The 19,356-nt window shown below is 40.1% G+C and overlaps 1 protein-coding gene across 2 annotated transcripts in view; it reads left to right on the top strand.

Annotated features, from left to right (window-relative positions):
• BMP2K (BMP2 inducible kinase) overlaps nt 1–19,356 on the top strand; it is a 118,894-nt gene that overhangs the window by 4,262 nt on the left and 95,276 nt on the right. The window lies entirely within an intron of this gene.

The following is a 19,356-nucleotide window of genomic DNA, read 5'->3' as shown; positions in this document are numbered from 1 at the left end:
TGTGGCTACCCAGTAACTTGTAAGTTGAAGGTCCTAGAGATAACAAAGAGAGTAGAAGGGTACGATTTAACAAAGATATCAACAACCATTACTATTCCATGACTTTATTAAATGCCCTTTAAAAACAATGCCAGGCTGTACTAGGTGCTATTTATGCAAAAGAGGAAAAAAACAAAACCCAGCTATTTCTTTGGTCTTATGGAACTTAGAGTCTAGTTAGAAGATAAATGTTAAACAGAATTAGGTAAACGTAATTAGCAATTTTGATAACTGTCCGAAGAAAACATAGAGTTTTATGAGAGAATAACTGATTCAATTTATATTGACTAATAAAGGAAGCCTTTTTTTGGACCTTTTAGCGAAAATCTGAAGCGTATGAAGAGTTAGATAAAGGCAGAGGTATGAAGGTGGGCTGGTTTGGAGTATGTCATGAAGAGAGAGCTTCCTATGGGGGGGAGAGTTTCAGGAACTGCAATATGTCCAGGGCTGTGGATTATAGGGAATGAAACCCATGGAAGAAACCCAAGATGATTTTGGAGAGGTGACCAGGATCCAGATCTTTGTATGCCTTGTTGGAGATTTAGATTTTATCCGAACATGCAGTGGGAGGCTACTGAAGGATTTAAGTTAGGGCTGCGGCATGCTCCGATTGGATTTTACGTAATTCATGGTGTTTGCTCTGTGGGGACTCTTCGAGGGGTGTACACATTAGACAGTTTGTTAAGATGGCAGTGGGGATGGAGATGTGTGGGGAGACCTGGTGGTGGGTTGATTGGAGGCAGGTATTGTAGAATGTGTGAAAAACGACTTGTTCTCCAGCTTTTAGACAGAGGTACCATTTCCTGAGATGGGGAAGAGTAGAGAAGGAACCGATGGGTGGGGTGGGGTGGGGTGGGGTGGAAGGATCCAGTAATTCCAGACGTGTTTAGTTGAGGTGTCTGGGAGGAAAGAAGGGTTACGTGGGAAGCTGAATATATGGTCCGGTATTCAGCAGCAGTGTTGAGGCTTAGAGACAGGCACTTCTGGTCAATGAGCATTTATTTGTCTGTGGTTTTAAGCCCTGGGAGAGGTTGGGTGTAGGGAGAGAGTGTAGATGGGAAGGGGAGGGCTCTCACGAAGGACTCCTGGACCAGTGGTCTCGAACGTTAGAGTTCCTCAGAACCATGTATTTGGAGGGCTTGGCAGCGTACACATCGCTGAGCCCAACCTCCAGAGTTTGATTCTCTACGTCTGCGTGGAGCCCATAATTTGCTTTTCCACCACTTGCTCATCAGCACATACTCCAGGAACCATATCATACCAGTGATTTAGAGTAGACAAAGACCAACGAAACTAAAGAGGAGCTGCCAGAGGCCAAAGGAATGCGGGGAGACTCTGATGCCATGAACCTCAGGAGTGAAGGGGGAACCGTTGTGCTGCTGAGAAGTCATCCTACTTGGTCACAGTTTTTGGGCAGGTGATCCTGATTATCCATGCTCAGTCCTTCACCTACCTTCCAAATCTTACTGTGGTTATTTCCTCATCGTGTTCTTGGCTCCAGCCACAGTGTGCGCCTCTCCTCCTTGAGGTGTGATTGCATCCTCTGTTTGCCCTTCCCTCGGCCTTTGCCTGTTTAATCCTAGCTTCCCCACTGCTGGCTGTGATCAGCTCCCTTCTTCCTGCGGACATTTGTAGCTGTTTGCTTTTTTCTTTTTTTCTTTTTCTTTATCCCATTTAATCTTTTGTCTTGAGATGAAGTTATGTACGCACCCAGAAACACTAAGGTGATTATTTATTCCTGTCTCAGTGCCCCTTTATGCAGATAGTAAAATCCTTGCGGCTAGAAGCTCTGTATTAATTGCTTTTGTGTCAAAAAAAATTTTTTTTTTCTTTCCATATCATGGACATTCAAATACTTTTCAAAGGAAACGATTCTTGACTTTTTTGGGAACCAGAGTTCTTCAGTAGAATTGAAGACCTAATTTGCAAACTAAGGAGCACCAGTGGAGGGCTTTTTAGTTGTTGTCCCCTCAAAACTCTTCTCTTTAGGCCCCGGGGACCAAAAAGTTTCTACTTTGGTGAAGGCGAAGTGTCATTTTGAGCGTCCTTGAATCAGCAAGGAAAGAATAATGTGGATGCCCCCTTAAGACATCCTTCTCTGTTGTCACTGTGTTTTTCTTTAGCAAAGGTGGCCAAGTTAAAAGAAGAAAATTATTTTTACATGCAGTTACAAAATTGTTTTATATTCTGCAGTTGATTTTGACAGCCTTTTTTAGATGGAGACGTTTTTGTTTTTTGTGTGTTTTTTTTTTTTTTTTTTTTTTTTTGGTCTTTTTAGGGCCATACCCGAGGCATATGGAGGTTCCCAGGCCCGGGGTCTATTCGGAGCTGTAGCCACCGGCCTACGCCAGAGCCACAGCAACGCGGGATCTGGTCCACATCTGCAACCTACACCACAGCTCACGGCAACGCCAGATCCTCAACCCCCTGAGCGAGGCCAGGGATGGAACCCGTGTCCTCATGGATGCCAGTCGGGTTCGCTAACCACGGAGCCACAATGGGAACTCCGGATGGAGAGCTTTTTGAGGCAAAGTCTAATGTATCTCTGTGTCCTTAGTTCATGTCTAACAATTTTTGTTGTTGAACTGTGAGGAAGCATTGTTTCCTTTTCTGTAACACAAAGTTAGTATCTGTTATGAAGATTAATAGATAATATGTATAGTAGCAAGATAATTTATGACAGTCCCTAACAGTGCATGCCAAATCTCTCAATAAATCTGGGTTAATTTTGAGTCTGGGTTGATTTGGTTGTAAGCTTTCAGTGAAATCTGACTCTGGCATTTTAGTAACTTGCTTTTAGAATAGGTATTACATTTATCTTGAATTAAGTATCATGTTTATATTTGTCATTTTGACTAGGTAATTATATGGCATTCAGCTACATACAATTTTTGAGTTTCCATCAGCGATATAGAATTTGGACCTTGATAGCAGCATATGCTTTCACAATAAAATGAAAGTAGTTTGCAAATAAAGGATATTTTTACATAGAATCTTATTAACACATGCTTTTCTTTTGGGTTGTTTATGTTATTGTAGGGATAGCTCCCAGGATGTAATTTTGACTGTCTGTTGATACATTTTCTGCAGAGGTGGTGGTTTTATTCAAGGACAAGATACTAACACTAAAACAATTCCTAGTTTTCAGTATTTCAAAAATAATGTAGTAGGAACTATATATTTCTCTCCAGTAAAGGTGTTAAATTACACTATGTCACATTTCTTTGCTTTTAGCTGTAGTCAACTTTGTGTTGTTAGTATTAACATTTTCATGCTGAGAAAATTGGAAGGGTTGTCTTTGGTTATTTTAAAAATAATGAAAATACAAATGTTTGTTAGTATCTTTCTTTTATGAGGTCTGCAGGAGGGAACAATGCAAAATTGATGTTGTTAGCGGTAAGACACATACTAGAAGGTCGAATTGATTCCATCTTTACATTGATTCCCGATCATCTTTGGTGTTCTTTACTAATCTTGTGTATTGTCTAAGGTTCTCTTTCACCCTCTTCTCCCCTTTTTTTTGGGGGGGGGGTCAAAACTTAAAGTAGAATATATATAAATAAATATATATTTTTATTGGAACACATTTGGTAGCTATCAAAATGATTACAGCCTTGATCTGGAAATCTGAAATTAAAAGTCTGAATGGCAATTTCAAAGCTGCATAAGCTTTCCTCTGCAAGGGCTTGAGGCTGTTCATTCCTTGATTTTATTCTGCATCCATCTGGAGAACCATTCTTATACCCACAAGTCACTATTTTTAGGGGACTGAGTTGGGAAGTTGAGTGGTTAATGACCAAGCTGTTTTAAATAGTTGGGCACTTAGTTAATTTGGAGCTTCTCTGTCTGTGTGTATCATCTTTACAAATGGGATCAGTCAGCATATTTCTGCTCATTTTCGAGCTTCTCTGCAGGAAAGTGGTTGTCCGGCCTTTCCACAGAGGGAGCTGTTTTTGGAATTTTGGGTTTGTCCTAGGCTTGGAGAATTCCAGTAACGTTAAGGGCATAGTTTGGGATGTAGCCTTTTGCAATAGATGTGGCGTTTTGCAATGGATATTCTTTAAAGATGTGAAACAATTGTTGCTACTAGTTTTCCTATTTTAACTTTTTTTATTGAGATTTGAAATGATGCCTTCTTGAAGGCAACTATTAAAAAAAAGGTGGGTGGGCGGACCTGGAGTCGGGCCAGATGCTCATCCCAGTTAAAGCCACTAACTGGCATTGTGGCATGTTGACCTCGGTTTCCCCGAGAAACATGAATGGGTAAAGATGAGTCTGTAACATCTTTTTCCATTTTAGCATTCCCTGATCGTCTGCGTGATTGATTCTTACTGCTGTGCTGATGAAAGAGGCGCATGGGAAAGGAGGGATAATGATAAGCAGTTTCAGGATGGAGACTGTAATGAAAGGATTCTGTTTGATTGTCATGCATTTGAGTTTTTGGCAACTTCAATATAGGGTAGCAATTTATTTTTTAATTTTTTAAATTATTATTATTATTGTGGTCATGGCTATGGTGCGTGGAAGATCCTGGGCCAGGGTTTGAACCCGTCCCACAGCAGCGACTTGAGCTGCTGCAGTGACAACACCAGATTCTCCATCCGCTGTGCCACAAGGGAACTCCAGCAACTTATTTTTTATCCCACCTTATGAAATTATTTCTTTTTCTTTTTTGTCTTTTCAGGGCCATACCCATGGCATATGAAAGTTCCCAGGCTAGGGGTCGAATTGGAGCTGCAGCAGACAGCCTACACCACAGCCACGGCAATACTAGATCTGAGCTGCCTCTGCGACCTATACCACAGCTTCCGGCAATGCTGGATCTTAACCCACTGAGCGAGGCCAGGGATTGAACCTGCGTCCTCATGGATACCAGTTGGGTTCGTTACCGCTGAGCCACAACAGCAACTCCTAAGATTATTTCTTAATCGTTGGGAAAAGTCTCTTCTATGAAGTTGCCTTAGAAGTTGAGGTAGTCTCGAGGTAGGGATGGGTCCTCACATAAATCTGTGGCCTTTCAGAGTGCTATTTAGTTTCAGAGGGTGGACCACCTTCGTTGCTGCTTTTGACTTTACTCTGTGTTCTACAAGTGACTGGTTATTTTGGAGGATATCTGGGGTAAAGAAGCTTTCCCTGTGGTGGCTCAGTGGGCTAAGAACCTGACACAGTGTCTGTGAGGATGTGGGTTCGAACCCTGGCTTTGCTCAGTACGTTAAGGATCTGGTGTTTGCTGCAGGCTGTGGTGTAGGCTGCAGATGTGGCTCAGATCCTGTGTTGCTGTGGTGTAGACCACAGCTGCAGCTCTGGTTTGACCCCTAGCCCAGGAACTTCCATATGTCTCAGGTGTGGCTGTAAAAAGAAAAAAATAAAAGAAAGAAAGAAGATATGATGAGGGTTGTGGCGGTACTCCCCCTGAGTGAGTTTATCCATAGGAAAGTGTACCTGTGATGTGTGGGAGGAATTAGTTACTTTCTGTTTCCAGTTCTGCTGGCTCTAGTTTGAGTCCTTAATCCTTGGAGAATTCCGTTCTTACCTGGACTGTTCCTCCCCTTCTAGGTTCTCTACTGACTACATCAACTCTTGTGTTCCTTCCAATTTATTCTTCCTGAAGTGACTTCTGATTCTGTCCCCCTCTTGCTTGCCTAACCAAGTGAAGTACAGACGCTGGGATTCAAGCCCTCTAGCCTGCGTCTCTCACTCGAACCCGAGGTGTCTGTCACTACTGCACATGTACTTGGTATCTTCTGAACGTCTCTCCTACGTTCTCCTTCCTGTTTTTCAGCTTATGTTGTTGTATTCCTGGAATGTAGGCACCTGCCTCCTCAGTTGTGTTGAATTTTGTTAAAATGCAGTTGCTTTCTTGCAGTCTTTTCCTGTTCCCACCCGAATGAGTGTGATTATGCCTTCCTTGGATGCCCTGTGTAGCAGCCATTGCTCACATTGCATTTCCTTTACACAGCTTTGTTCTAGTCCAATCAGATGTCTAAAGGAATAAAGTTTCCCCTGCTGTAAGATTATAAGCTCCTTTAAGGTTTGGCTTACAAGTCTTTTACTTCTTGCAGTGCTGAACTTAGGATAGATATTCAGTACATTTGTAAGAGGTTGATTTTTTGAATTGAAAAGTGGTCAGAAGGCCTGTTAAAATTTACTATAAAACAACTGGATAGCAGTCATATTTGCTATACATATCCTACTGTTCAGTTGATAGTTAGGGGCCAATTGGTCCTGTTTTTCAAGTTATGTCACATTTTAGCAACTAAAATAGATGTATTTGATGATAATGTAGGTACAGCACTATCTAGATGGATGGAAAAAAAAAAAACAAAACAGGTTATTTTTGGATTCCTGCCTGTTTTATTTCTGCTGCGATTACACAAAAAGTACATCTTTGTTTTGTGGCTTCTGCATTGCTCTTTCTATTAGGTATGACTCTCAGAAATAGACTAGCCTGAATTCCCTTGAGCCGTGTCATCTTTAAGAAAGTGACTTTTGTGGGAAAGAGAGAGCAAGCTGAAGAGGCCTAAGGTACGTGCTTCTGAGTACCTAAACTTAAGGAAGCAACAGTATTGGAAATGGTCACGTGGCTTTGGCTTTCTCTTGAGTGGCGGATAGTCCCAAGGTGTAATGTGACACCCAGTGTCTCAGAGACCCGAGAGATTAGCAAGAAAGGGATCTCGTCTCCTTAATGCTCTGGGTGAAGGAAAAATATGCTCCTTCCTTCTAGTCTGTGTGATTTTGGAGGTGCTCATTTTCTAGGTAGAGAAACATTGAATTTTTTTTTAAGATTAGGAAATTTGTAATCCTTAGCATAACAGATCAGAGGGTAGCAAAGTAAGTCTTTATGCAGTTTTGTTAGTAAGGGATCATTACCACCCTCAGCATTCTTCTGTTTCTTCTTTGGTTTCCTGGAAGAGGGGTTTCCAGCACACCGCTTCCCTTGCCTAATTGCCGTATTTACTCATTTTCCTGAATTTTTTTTTTTGTGGCTGGGCCATTTTTAGGGTTGGCTGGAGCTTTTCACATATTTAAGTATTGTCTTTTGAATGAGATGATCAGTCTAAATTTTACTGTTTATTCTGGAATCATTAAGATATTAGTACTAAAATGACTTACACATAATACAGTAAAATACTTAGGAATGTTGTCAGGACTATTTTTCTAGGGAGTAGGGTTATGCATCACTGGCCATGACCCACTTTTTCATTCTCTGGCCTGCATAACAGAACCTCTCCTACTGAATGTTAATGGTCTATTCTTTGTGTACCAAAAAACGATGCCACTGACTCATGATCAGTAGGTCATGTGTTTTGAGTTATTTTTCCAGAAGTACAATGTATATGTGCTCAGTTGTGCTTAGGCTCTTAATGGTTTCTTTTGTGATCAATGACAGAAGTTTGTCAGATCGTTGACTGGTGGTGTAGTGTAGTAGTGTAGATCTGAAGAGGTTTTTTGTTTGTTTGCTTACCAACTAGCCTAGTTCAAATCCTAGTGAATAGTTAACCAGATTGTTAAATCTTTATTAATTTTTCATCTTTCAGCAAAATGTTATTTATGTAATTCTAAGGACCTCAATCCAAATCGATCATTGTATATTTTTTAAAACCCACTGAAGCCAGCTGTTACAGATTTGTGTTTCTCAGCTCACTGAAGTGGGGACTTAAATGTTGCAAATCCATGGATTAAAAAAAAATGTGTTTGTGTATGGCATTTTGCCGATAGTATCCTGTCTGTGAGGAATGTTGGAAGTGAGTTTGCAGGGTGCTGTGTGGCTTTATCATGTTCAAAGTTGGATATAATGATTTTAATGTCCCATGAGTTTCTAGCACGAGAAACTCCTTTTTACAGGGTTAAGGTTCAGATTTGTTTTCACTTTAGAATAAGGACAATCTTTCTTAGTTAAATCTTATAGGTGTTTTAAAAGGTTATGGTGGCACAGCAGACATTGGCACAACATTGTAAATCAGCCATACTTTATTTTTAAAAAAAGGTTATGGTGGCCATTATGGATATTCTTAGATCAGTTCTGTTGGGTTTTACTTTTTGGAAGAGTAAATATAGGGATGGGGCTGGTGCCTGGTGTACAAGAATCCGAATTAAGGCTAAGACTTTCTCAGCTTCCTTCAGAGAGTATCCCGAATAGTCTTATTAGCTGGAGTTGGTGTTGTTGGACTAACAGTCTTTCTTTTAAAATGCTAGTGCGTCATTAAATCTCCCATAATTGTAGCAATTATCCAATTTTAGTTCCCTTATTTAACTATGAGAAAATAGAGTGAGGGATGAGCCCAAAGTCCTGCTGTTAGTGTTGGTTGTGGAGGGCAGAATTGAGGTCTCAGGACTCTATTTAGCACTCTTTCCACTGCATGTGGCCCCCTTAATTGGCTCTTGTACGCATTCAAGTACTAGCCTTTGATTGGAGTGGGACTTGGGGGAGGCTTAAGGCACTAGGGGACTTTTAGTATTCTGGAGGCAGCTGGAGTATTAATGGGTACCTGAGGACTCTGAGTGGAAGGAGGTATCTCCAAACATTTTTGCCTTAAAGCTTTCCCACTTTGTTCTTTCCTAAGGCCAACAAACCATGTGTCACAGTTGTTTAAGATGTCAGGATAATGTTAAAAAGTTTAAAATTGCAAATTCCCCCTAATTAGTCTGTTGTTTCAGTCTAGAAAGTTTCAGTCCGAAGTGAAATAATGTGTTTGTGAACTGTAAAGTAAGTAAAATTGCATCACTTTAGCTTCTTCAGTTGAATCTAGCATAGCAGTATCTAGGACCTCCTGGATCCTAGGTGGAAAGAAAATGAAGAGAAACAGGTGAATTCTTATTCCTGTTTTCCTTCTGTTCCTAGTTCAAGGTTATAGCTTAGAGTCTAATGTGCTGTAGTATCCAGTCCCTTTTGCATTTCATTTAACCAATTTTGCTTCGTTTATTCAAAAAAAAAAAAAAAAGGACACAGGTTCTTTAAAAATTTTATTAGATCATGGCACCTATTATGCATTTGGCTTAAACCTGGAATACTACAGTTCTGAGTCTTTGCAGGAAATAAAATCATGTGACATAAAATTTTTCTTAAAAATGACACGGCATTACTTCTGTAATATATGTGGCATATTTTTATACACATGCACGTGGAAAGTTAGAATGGTCCTTGACCTATGATTTTAAAATATTAAAGGAGAAAATTTCTTTATTTTTCATTGAACTGAAGGATTTTCATCATCATCATCAAGAAGTATTTATTTAGTGTCTGTGTTTTCCTAAGCGGAGAGTTTTTTAAAAACTAGAGATGTAATTGACATACAACATTAGTTCCACCTGTACGACCTAATGACTCTGTGTTTGTCTGTATTGTGAAATGATCACCGCGGTGAGTCTAGTCAGCATTTGTCACTGCACAGAGTTAATCAGCTTTTTCTCTGTGGTAACTTTTGAGATCCACTCTCTTGGCAACTTGCGAGTATTCGTACACAGTTGTTAACTGCGGTCACCGTGCTGTACTTTGTGTCCCCAGACTTAGAGCTTTTGTTTTTTTAAAGCCAAAGAATATCCCCATCTACCTCTAATATCTCTCTCTTACTTCCAAGACTACCTCCGATTATCATCTCCCTCCTCTTTTTCCATCAATTATCTGATTTTTCTTGTTTTCTACTTGTTCCCTATTACTTACTGTATCTACTCAGCATATCAACTTAGCATTGTTTCATCTTGAAAGACAAAAACAAAAATAGAGCTTTTTTGCTGATCTTTCCTGTCTCTTTCCTGATGTCATTAATTGACTTCAGAAAGAAGAGGTTTGGGCAGTGGTTCTCAAACTGGTTTGTGGGCTCCAGGGGGAGGGGGTCCCCAAGACCATTGAGAGAATCTATCAGGTCAGAATTATGTTCATAAAACTCTAAGACATAATTGCCCTTTACATTCTGTTGGCGCTTGCACTGACGTTGCAAAAGCAGTCGTGGTGGTGGTGAAAGCTGCTGGTACCACTTCAACACAGAGCTACACGGTTGGCACCAAAATGTCTTCAAGTCATTGTATTCTTCACATTGGACTCAATTCTCTTTTTTTTTTTAAAGCCAGTTTCTCTTAAGAATATCCTTGACGAAGCACTGAAAAATACACATAACATAAAACTTAGCATTTTAACCATTAAGTTTACAGTTCAGTGGCTTTATGTCCATTCATATTGTTATGCAATGGTCATCCCTGCCCATCTCCAGAATAACTTCATCTTCCCAAATTCAAACTCTGTATCCATTAGTCATTAATGCCTCACTCCTCCTTTTCCCCAGCCCCTGGTAACCACTATTCTACTTTCTGTCTCTAAATTTGTCCATTCTAGGTACCTTAGATAACCAGAATCGTTCAGTATTTGTCTTTTTGTGATTGGCTTATTTTCCTTAGCATAGTATCTTCAAGGTTCATCCACGTTGTAACATGTATCAGACTTTTTAAGTCTGAGTAATATCCATTGTATATCACGTTTTGTTTCTTCACCCATGCGTGGACACATTTCCGTTGTTTCTACTTTTTGGCTATTGAGAATAATGCTGCTGTGGATATAAGTGTACAAATATCTGCTCAGGTTCCTGCTTTCATTTCTTTCTGGTATATACCCAGAAGTGGAATTGCTGGATTATATTCCAAATTCTGTATTTAATTTTTTGAGAAAAGGCCATGCTCTTTTCCTTCACAGCTACATCATTTTAAATTTCCACTAGGAGTGCACAAGTGTTCTGATTTCTCCACATCCTCACTGACACTTGTTATTTTCCGTTTCTTTTCTTTTTTAAAATTTTTAATGGCTGTCTTAATGGGAGTGAAGTGGTGTATCTTTGTGGTTTTGATTCGCATTTTCCTAAAGATAAGTGATGTTGAACATCTTTTCATGTGCTTATTATTGGCCATTTGTAAATACACATTTTTAAATATGTGATGCAGTGGGAAGTATTCATAAAGCACTTGCTGTATTAGGAAGTGTGGTAGTTAATTGAGGACAGATACTTTGGTGAATGAGCTGTGTCCTTGAACTTAGCTGCTTGTTTCATAGAACACTTTTTTTTTTGAAAGAATGACAAACTGTATTCATTTAGATTTGGGTATTTGCAGACATTTTCTCAAATAATTCAGTGAGCCTATCCCATCAAGGAAAACAACTGACAGGTGTATTAATAATAGAATTTGAGCTTTCGAGAGAAAATTAGGATTTTGGAGAACTTGTTCACAACTTCTGCTCTTGTGAACTTGACAGCGTGCCATCAATTAAAGGTTTTTCTGAGGAGATAGGTGATAATATTAACAAATGTGATTTTTAAAAAGGATAATGAAAGATTTCTTTAACTCCTTAAATTGTTATTTTCCAGATACATGATGTTACAGATGCAGGATCAATCGGTAGATTTCAGCGTACCTGCAAAAAATTCAGTAATGTGGTTTGAGATACCTCCTTGCAATAACCTTTACAAAACCACTCATTGTCCTGTTTTGCAATAAGAGCAGAGAAGAATATCCAAAGATACTAGCTGAGAAGACTGTTTCAAATGGTCTTTCTCTTTCCCTCTTCATGTATGTGTGAGACTAGGTTTTCTTCAGATATTTTATTCAAGTAAGACATCACAAGAGATTTACTGCAGAAGCAGGTGTGAGAACCCAGCAGTCTTCTATTAAGGCACATATTAACGAGCTTTCCAAAAATGTAAAATGTTAGCATTCTTCTCTTTACATTTCTGTTTTGAAAAACACAGCTGGTTTATAAAACGTTATTTATATTGGTATGTAATGTGTTTTATTATCTTAAATGAATTAATAAAATTAGAAAAATCTGTTTTAATTTCTAATCTGGTAAATGTGGAGTGGTATAACCCACATTAACAAAAGCTTTCTGGGATCTTCAATAAAATTTAAGGCTACAAAGGGATTCTGAGACCAAAGGGCCTGAGAATTGTTGAGTATACGTTGTATATTCCAGCACAACTGTGTAATACTTTAGCCACTAGCCACATGTGGCTGCTACTTGTCATGTTGCTAGTCTGAATTGAAATGGACCATACATGTACAATACACATGGTATTTCAAATCCTCAATACGAAAAGAAAGAATGTACAAAATCTCATTCGTATTTTTATAATATTGATTGCATGCTAAAATAGTCATACTTTGGGTATTTTTGGTTAAATAAAATGTATTATTCACTGGTTTTGGAGTCCCCATTGTGGCTCTGCGTGTTAAGAACCCAACTAGTATCCATGAGGACGTGGGTTTCATCCTTGGCCTTCAGTGGGTTAGGGATCTGGCGTTGCCACAAACTGTGGCATAGGTCTTGTGTATGTGGTTGGGATCTGGTGTAGGCCTGCAGCTCCGATTTGACGTCTAGCCTGGGAACTTCCATATGCTCCAGGTGTGCCCCTAAAAAGGCAATAAAGAAATTCACTGTTTTTTTTGTTTTGTTTTTTTTTTTTTTTTACCTTTTCAATGAATGGACCTGGTAGAAAATTTAAAATTACCTGTGTGGCTTTCACTGTATTGGACACATAGAACAGTACAGGTCTGTAGCATACAGTTCAACACATGGATCCTGCACTTGGCAATTGAGGTGGTTCATCTGGGGTTTGTAGACATCCATGTGCCTTTTTCTTAGGAGAGGGGTTATGGCTCTCATCACATTCTCAAATGGGCACATGGCCAAGGAAAGATTAGGAACTGTTGTACAATGTATAGGCGACTTGCTGAAATTGTTCTTGTAGTTATTTGGGCTCTGCCGGCGGCCTGGATCTGGGGAGTCCCCTTCCCACACTTGTGCAGGCTGGGTGAAACCTGTGGTGCTTGGGTTGTGGCGAGATGTATTGTTGGCCTCTCCAGTTGGAACCCTGAGCGAACATTCCCACAGAAATGTTTTTTCAGCAAGACGTTAGGTATTACAGTACTACTAGTACTAGCCTGCGGGTTGGCCTGAGAACGTAGTTACACATGTAGGGTTGTTTCTGTGGGAAAATACTCTGAAAGCCAAAGAGTAGTTTTAGAAGCTGTCAGAACGCAGTACTCCACTAGGTCAGGGATTTCATTCATGTCATGCTGGGAGTGTGATCAAATGAGTGGATTTCTTAATTTGATCATTCATAGGGGTTGAAAATAAAATAAAATATGAAGCACGTGTTAAAGTGGCAGTACATTCCAAAGATGAGGTTACGTGATGCTTGCTTACCATTTATCCCAATCCTAAATGGGATTATGTAAACAAGCCACTGAATTGGAGGATGTGTGAATTAAGTGGTTGCACGTTTAGTGTGAGTTAAGTCTGTAATGCTGTTATGTAATAGATTCTTGGCTTATGTTCTCATCAAGAAAGGCTTCCTGAAAGTTCTCTTGTGGCACAGCAGGTTAAGGGTCTGGTGTAGCCGCAGCTGTGGCGCGCGTTCGATCCCTGGCCTGGGAACTTCCACATACTGAGGGTGTGGCTGGAAAAAAAAAAGTAAGGCTTCGAAAAACAATGAAATTTCAGGGCCTGCTTAAATGAAAAGAGAACGCTGGATTGAGGCTATTCCAAACATATTTATTTCATTACAACCCTTCGTGTTTTATTGCCCATAAGGTTCATCACAGTATGTCACAATAACTTTTTTGTCTTTCTCCCTTCCATAGACGTGTAAAATCATGCTTTCCAGAGGCTAGCACAGCCACATAGTAAAATCTGTGGAAAAAAGGATATAGAGCGAGCCCTCATCTCGCAGTCAGTTAATTGCAACTAGGGAATGATGCGTGAGTGTGGTCATTGGGTGAAGAGAGCCTTGAGGCAGCTAAGACAGCACATGATGGGCTGCAGAATTGCAGAGTAAGACTTGCAGAGTGTAAGACTTGTAGAGGGAACTGGAAAAAGTTGTACTTAAGAGTCGTGAGGCCACAGAGTCCCAGTGAGAGGTTAGCATAATGCTGAATTTGGGAAGGAAAGACAAATTTAACAGTAATAAGAGTTGACTAGAATTTGATGCTTTTGAAGCCTCATACTCTGGTGAGAAAGCAGTTGTGAAATGAGTGAGAGAGGATTGAGACTTAAAACCCAGGCTTTGGATTTGTGAATGGAATTTTCAGATGTAAAACAGGAAGAAAAAAAGTTGTAGTGGTAGGAAACTAAGTTTATATGTAGTCTTTTTCAGTTCTGCAAAACAAAACCCCAAACATTAATTCTAAAATCTGACTTTTCTGCTGTAGGACAGAAAAGAAGGGTAAGGGAGGGGAAAAGGTGTCATGACTAGAAAATAAAGGAAAGTCTGAACTGACCTCATCACAGTCTTAGGAATGGGGGTTGTGATGAGCATTCTCAGGTCTGGGATCAAGCAGGGAGGTTCAAGAGCAGAATGAATTCTACTCCAAGAGCTCGTTTGTTTTAAATGTAGTAATTTTTAAATGTAGTTTGAAGGGGTCTTATTCTCTAACATACCGCTTCTCAAACTCTAATAGGTATATGAATCACCTCCAGATGTAATAAAATACAGCTTCTGACTCAGTGCATCTGAGATGGGGCCTGACTTCTGCGTTATGAGCAAGCTTTCAGGTGATGCTGCTGCTGCTGTTTCTACAGGTCACTCTCTCCCTGAGCCAGTCTCCTAGGAGGGAGAGGAAAATACCCCCCAGAGTCATTAGAGTAATAGTGCAGATGTTCTTAAACTTTACCGGGTGCTCATGGAACAGATTCCTGGACTTAAGTCCCAGAGAGTTCATCCTAGGTTGAGCTAACTGTCCAGAAAACCAAGCACTCCCTATAATTCTGCAGCGTTGGGATTTTCATAGGCATTACACGAAAACTGTATGTTAATATGGAACTGAGCATATTGACAATATTGAGTATTCTTTTCCAGGAACATAGCATATCTCTCCATTTGTTGAAGTCATAAATGTCAGAATTACTAGACATCTTGTAAGATTTTGGTTGAAAGAAACAAAGGAAGGGAACACGGTCCCTGTTGGGTCCCTGTGAGAAACTTGGCTGACCTGTTTTGAAGCCCCTCTCATCTTTATTAAGGTCAAAGGGAACAGTGCATTAAGTAATTTATAGGTTATGGGAGTAATTTTAGAAATATTGTTAGTGTATAGAGACACCCACCAAGGTAGGAAATAACCAGTCTTATTTCTTTCCTTAGCTTTCTTTCTATGGCATTTCTAGGAATTATTTCACTCTGGAAAGAGTTTGTTCTTAGAAAAGCTTATGATCGCGTACTTCCCAAGATGTAATTTTTTTTTTTTTTTTGGTAGGGCTGCACCCTCTGCATTTGGAGGTTCCCAGGGTAGGGGTTGAATCGGAGCTGTGGCCGCTGGCCCACCACAGCCACAGCAACGCCAGATCCGAGCCTTGTCTGCTACTCACACCGCAGCTCATGGCAGCGACGGATCCTTAACCACTGAGTGAGGCGAACCTGCATCCTCATGGATACTAGTCAGATTTGTTTCCACGGAGCCACGACAGGAACTCCTTCAATGCTTTTAAGACAAAACTTGTTTTGACTTTCTTTATGGTGCTTGTTCTGTCTGAAATTTTACATGTCTTTATAGACCGTTCTCACACAGATAACAGCATCAGTGGCAACATTATCAAATGATTACAGATTGACGTATTTTGATAGAGACTTCTAATTGTCTAGAGAACTTTCTCCTGCATTGTCAAATTTGATGTGTTCACCAATTCTTAAGTAGACATGGCAACAGCACGATTCCTATTTTTCTAGAACAGAAATGTGAAGCCAATGTAGGTCAGGTACCCTCAGGAGCTAGTTCATAGACTGTTTAAAAAAGGGGGATATATAGGACCAGAATTTGGAAAAAGTTACGTCTTCCAATAGAAGTAGTAAAAATAACTTTTTTTTTTTGAATTGCATGTTTCCTTGAGAATTTAATGCAAGATATATAGATGCTTTTCTCAGGAAAATTTATATACATATAAACCCTGTCGATTTCAGAGAGTGCATGGCCATTATGTAAATTTCCCCTATAGTATATTCCTTGATTTTCTGTGGTTTTTGTCATGTAAAAGTGGTACTCAAGTTTTTGTCTTTTAGTAGTTTAGATAATAGTGGCTGTGGGTCTTATAATGTCCATGAAAATAATGGGATATAAAAGTGTGTAGAGAATTTATATTTCAAACCTATATACAGATACTTGATTTTTGGGGTGAGGTTCTGCTGCTGATGCTTGTGTTTGTGTGTTGCGTGTGTATGTATTTAACGCGTTTAAGTACAGTTTTTCTCTCTCTTCTGTTAAGAGTTCGTACAGTGTTTGTGAGGCTGTGTCTGGTCTGATCTCTGAGTGTCAGAAGAGTGTGACCACCTCTTCCCTACTGATGTGCTGTGGTCAGGCCGGTGTGCGCAGGTGGGTTCCAGGTGTGCCAGGATGGCTCCCCCTCAGCCCTCAGAGTGGCCTCCTTGTGGTTGGAGGGCCCTGCTGGTCACCCGAGGCTGACGGAGACTCTGCCATGAACATCACTGATCCCGGGGGTTAGCCAAGCGGCTGGAAAGCACAGAGTTGGATAACAATCCTGGGTGGTTTTCTGTTGGTAGAGGATAAATACAGATTAAATCAATGGAATAGTAAGCCTAGGGAGTGGTAGAGGCTGGTGAGAAAAATATCCCCTGCTCTCCCTGACAGGCCTGACGAACCAGGAAGCAGATTGGAGCCGTCTTTGAAAAGGAGGAATTACACAACCTGTTCTTTCAGTTTGAGTCTCCATTGGGTTTAGTAACATCAAGATCAGCCAACGTGAAACTGGCGGAGTGTGCTTTTCTTAGGCTTACACAGAACGTTTTTAAATATGTATCTGTTTTCTGAGCCAAGGTTTTGCTCTCAGGCCTTGGAGTAGTAGATACTGGCTCTCTGCTGATACTTTGGCTCTGTGTTGTGGTTTTTCTCAGTAGGCCCCTCCTCCCCCTCTGAAGTAATTACAGAGGGCGCTGTGTTTACTTGGCACTTGAGATGGTTATACAAAGTGCGTGCAGAAGCATCAGCATGTTGGGGCTGGTGCAGTGATAAAGGATACTGCCGGGAGGAGCTAACAGCCTGTGCAGTACCTGCTAGATCTTCTGTGACTTAGAAAAAATGTTTCTTACTTGGATTGAACCATGTGGCCTTACCATGCTTCCTCACTTCCTCATGCACGTTCAGTAATTCAAATTTTAGTGGTTTTTGTTTGCTAACTATGGGTTGTTGTGATTTTGGTTCTACTTTAGTAAAGCAAAGACTGGATGTAGTTACATGTGCAGGTCGTTGAGTGTCAAGCTGGCTTAATTTCTAGATGTGCAAAAAGTGGGTGTTGCCTTCTCTTTCATGTTAATATTTTAAATTGGAGTGGCTGGAACTACAGCTGTCTTCAAAGCTTTGAAATAGAGCTATTTTTATTTGATAAAAATATAATTTGTATTATAAAGTTAATATCTAAAAATAAAGAATGGCAAACAATTCATTTGTTAATAGACTTTAGAATTGCCCTGCTTGTGTACAAGAAATATCTGATACCTACTAAAAGCGTAAATAAGTTTTTGGAGAATGAATTTATTTTAAAAACTTTGTCAACATTTCAGTGTCTAGCAAAAGTTTTTTAAAAAAGAATTTTCTTTTAGTATTTTCCTAACAGCAATTGTCCAAAATATTTTAAGATGGAGTTAGAAGATTCCGTAGTGCTCGATGAGCTTGTTTTTCTTTGCCTGCTGTTGGTGTTTCACCTGCCCGTTATACCCATGATCTGTTTGTGTGATGGCTCAGTTCACAAACACAGATTCCCCAAATCTCTATCCATGGAGTACACACCTCCTTGCCACTGCCGAAGACAGGGCATCCCTGTTAAAATATTAAAAAACCCCAAACTTCTCACTACATCAACACCTTCTCTGTCTTCGTTGGGAGGGACGTCCATACAAAAGTCACCCACGCGAGAAACTCGAGATGAATGTGTCACCTCCTTGGTTTGTGTACCCTTACTATCTTTTGCCTGGACATGGAAGTGGCTCTTGCAGGGGTGAGGGGGGTGTGTATTAATGTCTCACTAACCTCTTAACCTTCTTCTTGTGTCCTTTTGAGACCTTTTTCTTCATATCGAAATACCTTTCTAATTTATCTCCTGCTTTTGCTGGTGAGTCCTTTGAATCTCTTTAAACAATGTTTGCTAATTATTATCCTTCTTTTAAAAAAATTCTTTCTTTGCTTTTGTTTTGGACTGAATTATCTATATGTTGCACAAATATTCTGAGAATTGTAGAATGCCTTAAGTCCTACGTGCATCCCCATTTTCTCCTCCGATTTATGATAATATTGTCCAGGATTTTGCATTTATTTTCACGTTTCTGTAGTTGGCAGATTAGGCATTATGCCTGTTGTTTTATAAGTCAGAGTTTAATAGCTGTCCACTTGGTTTGTCATTCTTTCTTGTATGTCGGACCTCCCATCTAGGCTCAACTGCCTTTGCTCTGACGCAATCTTCCTTTAAAGTTCCTTCAGTAAAGGTCATTTATAATAAAGCTGAAAAGTTTTTGTTTCATCTTCATTCTAAAGAGTTTTGCTTGATACGGAATTCTAGGCTGATAGTTATTTTCCGTCAGCATTTTGGTGGTGTCATTTCACTGCCTTCTGTTTCCTTTTACTGTTGAGAGGTCGGTAGTCACTCTGCTTGCCTTTGTGCCTAATCTGCATGTGCTCACTGGTGGCTTTGAGGGTTTCTTTTTGGTGCTGTACTTTTTTTTTTCTTTGTCCTTTTTAGGGCGGTACCTGTAGCATAAGGGAGTTCCCAGGCTAGGGGTCTAATTGGAGTTGCAGCTGCCCGCCTACACCAACGCCAGATCTGAGGTGCCTCTGTGACCTACACTGCAGCCCACGGCAGGGCCAGATCCTTAACCCACTGAGGGAGGCCAGGGATCAGACCCTCATCATCATAGATACTGGTCTGGTTCTTAACCTGCTGGGCCACAGTGGGAACTCCAGTGCTGTCCTCTTTGTGATGGTCTAAGTATGGTTTTCTGTTATTTTATTATAGAATTATTTTATTTTTCTGGATCTGCTGCTTGGTGTCTTCCATCAGTTCTGGAGAATTCTCAACCATAGCCTAATAATGCCTCTTCCCAGCTCTCTCAGGTGACAGATGTATATTGAATCTCGGCACCATGTCCTCCACGTCGCACAGCCTCTTTCCCGTTTTCCATCTTAACTCGGTGCTGCATATTGATATGTATCAGCACTCTGCTGTATGCAGATACATCTTTTAGTTCTCTTTCTTAAGGTGTGCTTCATTTGCATTTACCCTTCTCAGTTATCGTATTTTTCATATAAGAAATTCGGTCTGTACTGTAAAATTGCCTG

The sequence above is a fragment of the Sus scrofa genome, chromosome 8, assembly GCF_054392235.1.
Source record: "Sus scrofa isolate SSC_HxYL_T2T_F1_AM1 chromosome 8, Sscrofa_HxYL_maternal_Yorkshire_Landrace_v2.0, whole genome shotgun sequence".
Lineage (NCBI taxonomy): Eukaryota > Metazoa > Chordata > Mammalia > Artiodactyla > Suidae > Sus > Sus scrofa.
This window is presented reverse-complemented; position numbering and strand designations above follow the sequence as displayed.